This window comes from Mesoplodon bidens (genome assembly GCF_964165515.1).
Source record: "Mesoplodon bidens genome assembly, contig: HAP1_SCAFFOLD_81, whole genome shotgun sequence".
In the NCBI taxonomy this organism is placed as follows: domain Eukaryota; kingdom Metazoa; phylum Chordata; class Mammalia; order Artiodactyla; family Ziphiidae; genus Mesoplodon; species Mesoplodon bidens.
The window spans coordinates 677510-686434 of record NW_027672552.1 but is presented as its reverse complement, the minus strand read 5'-3'; the positions used below and the strand labels follow the sequence as shown (position 1 = coordinate 686434).

Here is an 8925-nt window from a genome sequence, read left to right as displayed (position 1 = left end):
CATTCACCACGATTCAGGGAATATTCCAGAAGCAATTGCTTCTTATCGCACTGTTCTGAAGCTTCAACCTGATTTTTCTGACGCTTATTGTAATTTGGCTCATTGCCTGCAGGTTGTCTGTGATTGGACAGACTATGATGAGCGAATGAAGAAGTTGGTCAGCATTGTGGCTGACCAGTTGTAGAAGAATAGGTTGCCTTCTGTGCAGCCTCATCATAGTATGCTCTATCCTCTTTCTCATGGCTTCAGGAAGGCTACTGCTGAGAGGCATGGGAACCTCTGCTTGGCTAATATAAGTGTCCTTCATAAACCACCGTATGAACATCCAAAAGACTTGAAGCTCAGTGATGGTCGACTGCGTGTAGGATACGTGAGTTCTGACTTTGGGAATCATCCTACTTCTCATCTTATGCAGTCTATTCCAGGCATGCACAATCCTGATAAATTTGAGATACTCTGTTATGCCCTGAGCCCACATGATGGCACAAACTTCCGAGCGAAGGTGATGGCAGAAGCCAATCATTTCATTGATCTTTCTCAGATTCCATGCAATGGGAAAGCAGCTGATTGCATCCATCAAGATGGTATACACATCCTTGTAAATATGAATGGTTATACCAGGGGTGCTTGAAATGAACTCTTTGCTCTCAGGCCAGCTCCTATTCAGGCAATGTGGCTGGGGTACCCTGGGACTAGTGGCGTGCTTTTCATGGATTATATCATCACTGATCAGGAAACTTCACCTGCTGAAGTTGCTGAGCAGTATTCTGAGAAACTGGCTTATATGCCCCATACTTTCTTTATTGGTGATCATGCTAATATGTTCCCTCAGCTGAAGAAAAAAGCCGTCATCGATTTTAAGTCCAATGGGCACATTTATGACAATCGGATTGTGCTGAATGGCATCGACCTCCAAGCATTTCTTGATAGTCTATCAGATGTGCAAATAGTCAAGATGAAATGTCCTGATGGAGAAGACAACGCAGACAGCAGTAATACAACTCTTAATATGCCTGTCATTCCTATGAATACTGTTGCAGAAGCGGTTATTGAAATGATTAACAGAGGACAAATTCAGATTACAATTAATGGATTCAGTATAAGCAATGGACTGGCAACTACCCTGATCAACAATAAGGCTGCCACTGGAGAGGAGGTTCCCCATACCATTATTGTAACCACACGTTCTCAGTATGGGTTACCGGAAGATGCCATTGTGTACTGTAACTTTAATCAGTTATACAAAATTGACCCATCTACTTTGCAGATGTGGGCAAATATTCTGAAGCGTGTTCCCAATAGTGTACTGTGGCTGTTGCGTTTTCCAGCAGCAGGAGAAGCTAATATTCAACAGTACGCACAAAATATGGGCCTTCCCCCGAACCGTATCATTTTTTCCCCTGTTGCTCCTAAAGAGGAACATGTTCGGAGAGGCCAGCTGGCTGATGTGTGCTTGGACACTCCACTCTGTAATGGACACACCACAGGGATGGACGTCCTTTGGGCAGGGACCCCCATGGTGACTATGCCAGGAGAGACTCTTGCTTCCCGAGTTGCAGCTTCCCAGCTCACTTGTTTAGGCTGTCTTGAGCTGATTGTTAAAAATAGACGAGAATATGAAGAGATAGCTGTGAAACTGGGAACTGATGTAGAATACCTGAAGAAAATTCGTGGCAAAGTCTGGAAGCAGAGAACATCTAGCCCTCTGTTCAACACCAAACAATACACAATGGAACTAGAGCGGCTCTATCTACAGATGTGGGAGCATTATGCAGCTGGCAACAAACCTGATCACATGATTAAGCCTGTTGAAGTCACTGAGTCGGCCTAAATAATGACTGTGTGCCCAGGAGAATTACCCCTGTAGCTGAGCCTCAACCTTCTGGGGGAAAGGGAACTACTTTTTCAATATCATGTTGCAGATGGGTGACACACAATGATAAGAAATAGCACAGCCAGACTTGCTTCCTGCACGATCATGACAGGGAGAGACACAAGAGATGGGAAACTGCTGTTCCACAAGGAGATTCCATCGAATTTTGCCGCAGCCAGGTGTCTGGAAGGTCTGGAAGGTAAGTCTGGAAGGTCTGATCTCCCTTGGTCTTCCCGGGGATGGATGGTTAGTGTGGAAGGGAGATGGAGATTGCCCAGCCGTTTTGTGATTATCATGGATTGATTGAGTCTTCTGAATTAATTGTTTTCTTTCTATTTTGGGTATGGGAGCTTTTAAAAATGTTTGGTTTCAGGTATTTTTATTCATGTGAAGTGTATATGATTCTCTTGAGATAAGATATTAAGCTGAAATATTCCTTGTTTTAGTTTCTGAACTCTACAGATAAATGGGGACTTTGCTGGTGTAGTCTTTTTATAGGTTTTATAAACTGCTTGAGCCTATATCAGTCATTTTAGTGTCTGACATAACGTTTGGAACTCTCAGTGCTTTTTTGGTTTGTAGATGATGGCTTCAATTCTTTTTCTGGTCCGTTTCCTTCTTCCCTTCCCCCCACTGTAAAAATTCTCCTGTAACTTGGCTAACAAAAAACCAAGTCTGATTCAAAACCTCCCAGAGTGTTTCTCTTAAACACATCATCGGGTGCCAAATGAAGATTCTTAGGAGTGCTTATTAATTATGAAGGGCACAGTTGTGGTACTGTCACTGATGATAAAAATAATGGATTGTTGGCCTAGAGTTTTGTCCTATTTCACCAGTGTTTTACTGTTGACTGCCCCTCTATGTTGCTTCCAAAAGTGATAGTGTGTGATAAGATGTTTACTTTCATTTCTAAAGTTTGTTTTTTTTTAGGTGAGTCCTGTTCTTCCTTTTTCTTTCAGCAGAAATGAAATTCCAGGTAAGTATAAGTATTCAAATATTTGATCAGTAATTCACAGTTATCTCCAGTACATTAAATAACTTTCATCAAAAAACATGTTATAGGTAAAAAGCTCTGAAGGACCAGCTATGTATATGATAATTATGTTTCAGGCCTTCTAGGGTATTATATATAATAACTTGTCTTCTGGTCGTGGTCTTGAAGTCTTTATGGATTCAGCCTCAGTAGTAGCGAACTGCACTGCTACTTGGTTTGGAGTACAAATTAGACTTTAACCCTCCTGGAGGTTGAGTTTTTGGTATTGAAAACCATAGGAATGAAATTATTGTATTTCAACAAAGGATCGAGGGCTTGAGGCTTAAAGAAGCCAACATATGTGTGGGAAGCAGTCAGCCTTGAGAGCACCTTCGGACATGCCAGGCATGCCGCTGCTGCTCGAAGGGACTGTCCCTACTTGTTCCCCTCCTTGTTCCATTCCATGGGAGATAAATCACCAGGGCCCAGAAATCAGAAAGAAAGTAAAATGAGACAAGCAAAGCTGTCTCCCCCCTGCACATGCAGGTTATTTTGGATGATTCTGGGTTTATGGATTTTCTCCCAGGGAAGTTAACCTTGAGCCGAGACAGTCATTAGATAATGTAAACCACCGTCTGGCAACCTTCCCTTTTCTAGTCTATATAATCTGCACCTGTAGCATAATGAAACTTACCTTGCAACCATCAGTTGGCTTGGTCCTTCTGACCCCATTCGTTGGTGCTACTTCAGTTCCTTACCCCGTCCCTTCTGACCCTGGGCGGTGAAATCCTCTTTCTGAGGTTGGTCCATGGCAAGTGGCACCCGAACAGGGACCTGAAGCGTGAAGTCAATTAAAAGGAAAAGAAAGTGCAGGTAAGAGAACCCTTATGCAAAATATGTGTGGCCACGAGTAAAAGTGAAACTAATAGAGGCATAAGGCAACAGTCAGAAGTAAAATAAGATGGGGCAAAAGGGCTCAAAGGAGCGTGAATTATTTGCTCAGGTTTTACTTTCGATGCTTATAGCTCGGGGTAATAAAGTTTCTACCTCAGAGTTGACTGAATTTTTGCAGCATATCCATGATTTATCTCCCTGGTTTCCTGATGGCGACTCTGTGACATAGAAATCTGGCCGAAAGTTGGAGAAGATTTAAAAAATTATTATGAGTCTCGAGGGCCTACTCATACTGCTGTTGTTACATTTAGTTTGTGGAATCTGATAAAAATATGTTTAGGTTCTTCTCATGATAGTGTTGATTTGAATGTAAAGTCAGAAAAACATAAGCCTCTGACAGAAGACAAGACTGTATTATCAGCTACTGTGTCGCCACTTCCTAAACCGAAAGAGCTAATTAATTTAAATATTTCAGATGAAGAGGAACATTTTGACTTAACCGATGAGGCTTTTAAACATAAAAGAGAGAGAAAAAAAAACATAAAAGAGAGAATCATCCTGAGGATGATCTTCTAATGGCTATGATAGATAAGTCAGTGAAAAAGCTGCACATTAGTAAGGACTGTCTTCCTCAAAAATCTACATCTGTAAAAATGCTCAGTCTCTTGCAACGTGCTGTATAAGCAGCAATAAAATGAGGAGAAGATCCTATTTTCTGTTGTCCTGTCATAGAAAGACCTGATCCTAATAATCCTCAACAGGCTATTAGGGAGCATCAGGCTCTTCCTTTTAAAGTTTTGAAAGATTTGAAATCTGCTTGTGCTCAATATGGGCCCACTGCTCCTTTTACTACTGCTATGGTTGACACTATTGCAGGAGAAGCTCTTTCCCCCGCTGATTGGAAGTCTATTGCATGAGCTTGTTTAAATGGTGGAGATTATTTAATATGGAAGTTTGATTTTTATGAACGGGCTGCTGAACAAGCAGAAAAGAATGCTACCCATGATATTCCAGTGGATTATCATATGCTGATTGGGGAAGGACCATATATTTCTTTACAAGATCAATTAACTTATACCTTTGTTGCTTATCCTCAAATAAATCATTTGGCATTACAAGGCTGGAGGAAATTACCTTCTACACACAAAACTGAGGATCTTTCAAAAATGAGACAGGGACCTGATGAACCATATGCTGATTTTGTAGATAGATTGTTACAGGCGGTGGGGAGACTCATTGTGGATGGACTCACTGGTACAATTGTAGTGAAGCAACTTGCTTTTGAAAACGCTAATAATGCATGTCAGGCTGCGATTCGACCTTGGAGAAAACGGGGAACACTGGAGGATTATATTCGCCTTTGTGCAGACATTGGGCCTGCTTATATACAGGGTGCTGCTATGGCTGCAGCATTAACTAAAGTGAGGTTTAAAAACAATCAAAAGAGAACAAAGACTAGTTTTCAATGCGGAAAGGCAGGTCATTTTGCTGGAGAATGTGGATCTTTTCATTGTAACCCTGCTCCTTCCTTCCCTACTCAAAAACCTCCAGATGGTCAGAAAATCCCTGGTTTATGCCCTAAATGCAATAGGGGAAAATGTTGGGCACGAGATTGTCACTCAGTGGCCCACAGGGATGGGACACCACTGTCGGGAAACACCTCCCGGGGCCTTCCCCGGCCCCAACAAATAATAGGGGCAACGTCTGTGTATCCTCCTCAAACTATCAATCAGACATTAACCAAAAACAAAAACATACAATATCTTCGCTCTCCAGAGCAACAGCAGGAAGCACAGGACTGGACCTCAGTACCTCCGCCAGATATGTATTAGCTCCTGAAATGGGTCCTCAGGCCCTCTCTATGGGCATCTATGGACCTTTACCCAAGGATTTGATTGGACTATTATTGGGAAGAAGTAGTGTCGCCATGAAGGGTTTAACTATTATGCCAGGACTCATAGACTCTGACTACGAAGGAGAAATAAAAATCATGGCACAAACTATTAAAAATATAATAACGATTTCTCCTGGTGATAAAATTGCACAATTGCTACTTTTGCCCTTTGTACCTCGTGGACAAATTTTACAACATCAAAAGAGAGAAACAAAGGCTTTTGGATCATCTAGTGCTGCCTACTGGATTCAGAAGATAGGGAAAGAACGTCCAGAAATGAAATGAACCATGAATGGAAAGGTTTTTTCCGGTTTGTTAGACACTGGAGCTGATGTCTCTGTTATGACGCAGATGTACTGGCCTAAACATTGGCCCGTTAGTCCTATTATTACAGAACTTCAAGGAATAGGACAGCGTTCTTCTCCTATGCAAAGTAGTCAGTTATTATTATGGCAAGATAGTGAGGGCCATTCAGGATACTTCCAGCCTTATGTTTTGCCTGGGCTGCCTTTAAACCTCTTGGGCCAAGATATATTAAAAGAAATGGGAGTATTACTTTATAGTCCAAATTCTCAAGTCTCTAATATGGTGTTGGATCAAGGATTTCTTCCCACAAAAGGGCTGGGAACAAATCAAAAAGGAACTGTCTATCCTATTGATGTGAAAATAAAAAGTGATAGACAAGGTTTGGGTTTTTCTTAGGGGCCTTGGATTCTCCTCCACTCACTGCTGATCCAATTACTTGGCTGAGTGATGACCCTGTATGGGTGGACCAATGGCCCCTCACAAAGGAGAAATTAGAAGCTGCAGAACAATTAGTACTGGAACAATTAGGCCATTTAGAAATTTCCAATAGTCCTTGGAATACTCCTATTTTTATTATCAAGAAAAAGTCTGGAAAATATAGGTTATTACAGGGTCTAAGAGCTGTTAATAAAACTATGCTAATAATGGGAGCTCTTCAACTAGGCCTACCCTCTCCAACAGCCATACCACACAATTATCATCTTTTAGTTATAGATTTAAAGATTGTTTTTTCACTATTCCTTTGTTTCCTGAAGATAGAAAACATTTTGCTTTTAGCTTGCCTTCCTTAAATTTTAAGGAACCCATGAGGAGATTTCAATGGAAAGTATTGCCTCAGGGCATGGCAAATAGTCCTACATATGCCAAATATATGTGGCTCAGGCCTTAACTCCTGTGAGAAAAAGGTTTCCAACGTTATATTCATACATTATATGGATGATATACTTTGAGCCACTGATAATATTTCTTGATTAGAGACTGCTTCTCAATTTTTACAACAATCCTTACAATCATTTGGCTTGGTCATTGCCTCAGAAAAAATTCAAAGACAATCTCCATTTTTCTATTTGGGAAAATATATTGATAACTCTACCATTAGGCCTCAAAAACTGCAAATTCGAGTTGATAATTTAAAAACATTAAATGATTTTCAAAAATTACTTGGAGATATTAATTGGCTAAGGCCTTCCTTAGAACTTACTGCTGCTCAGTTAGAGCCTTTACTTGATATTCTTAAAGGTGACTCAGATCCTTCTACTTCACGCTCTATGACTCCAGAGGATTTCAAGCTTTCCAAATAGTTAATAGAGCTATCAGCTCTGCACAGTTAACTCGAATACATACTCACCTGCCCATGTCTTTAGTTGTTTGTCCAACACCTCATGTGCCTACTGCCATCTTATGGCAAACTGTCGGAATTATTGAATGGATTCATATGAAAACTACATCCTCTAAAGTTATTAACCCTTATTATGAACTTGTTATTAAGTTAATAATGCAAGGTAGAACTAGATGCTTACAACTTATAGGTATAGAACCTTCTCAACTTATTATCCCTTATTCAGTTAGTCAACAAAATTGGCTTTTTCAACATAGTAATGAATGGGGTCTTGTTCTTGCAGGATTTTCAGGTACCTTGGAATGCCATTAGCCTGCTGATAAATTGATCCAATTCAGCAAACTTAACTCTTATATCTTTCCTTCTATAATTAGGCAACAGCCTATTCCTCATGTACCTTTGGTTTTTACAGATGGTTCTTCTTCAGGAGTGGCTACTGTAATCATTGACGACGGAACAAAACCCATTAAACAAACTTCCTTGACTTCAGCTCAACGTGTTGAACTGTATGCTGTCATTATGGCTTCTAAACATTTGCCTTCTATATCTTTTAATTTGTTTTCTGATAGTAAATATCTTATTAGCTTATTATTTCTTCTGGAGACTGCGACCAGAGAATATACTAATGACCCTGAATTATCATCCTCTTTTCGTTTGCTTCAACAGCTTATTCGTTCCCACGATGGTCCTGTTGCAGCTCTGCATATCCGTGCTCATTCTAACTTGTCTGGTCCATTGTCTAAAATGAATGCGACTGCAGATGTTTTAACTCGATCTAAACGTGATCTTTATCCTGTGCATTTTCCTCCCCAAAATAAAGTTAAAGTTACTCTTCCTCCTCAATCTCTTTTCCCTAAAGCAGGACATATCCCAATTTACTGTCCTCCTCCTTTCCCGTTCGTCATGCTGTCAAGAATGGCTAAGGTATTGCATTCATTATCTTCATACTGTTGATACTCATGGTCCATGTCCTGGACACCCTCATATTATGGTAAGTTATGATCAAACTGCTTCACAAGCAGCACAACAATCGCATGCTTTACACCATCAGTCGGCAGCTACATTACGCAAACAATTTTCCCTTACTCATGAAGCCACCCGACAAATTGTTAAGCAATGCCCACAATGCTTACCTCACCTTCCTGTTCCACATTATGGTGTTAATCCTCGTGGATTATTACCTAGTCATTTATGGCAAATGGATGTTACTCATATCCCGTCTTTTGGGAAATTACAGTTTGTTCATGTCACTATTGATACTTATTCTGGTTTCCTCTGTGCTACAGCACAGACCTGAGAAGCTACTAAACATGTTATCACTCATTTATTACACTGTTTTGCTTTCATGAACCTTCCCCAAATTATGAAAACAGATAATGGGCCCACTTACACTAGTGTTGCTTTTGCAACATTTTGTAATTCATTACAAATTACCAGTATTACAGGCATTCCATATAACCCTCAAGGACAAGGTATTATACAATGTGCAAATAGATTTTTAAAGCTAACTATTGAAAAAATAAAAATGGGGGAATTATATAGAACAACACTACATAACCTTATAAATCGTGCTCTGTTTATTTTAAATTTTCTCACCGTTGACAGGGGAAAGGTTGGTGGCTGAGCCAAGATTGGCCTTTCAATCT

At 40.3% G+C, this 8925-nt stretch overlaps 1 long non-coding RNA gene across 5 annotated transcripts in view; it reads left to right on the top strand.

Annotated features, from left to right (window-relative positions):
• The window catches only part of LOC308610052, a 1140458-nt gene that overhangs the window by 902780 nt on the left and 228753 nt on the right, over positions 1 to 8925 (top strand). The window lies entirely within an intron of this gene.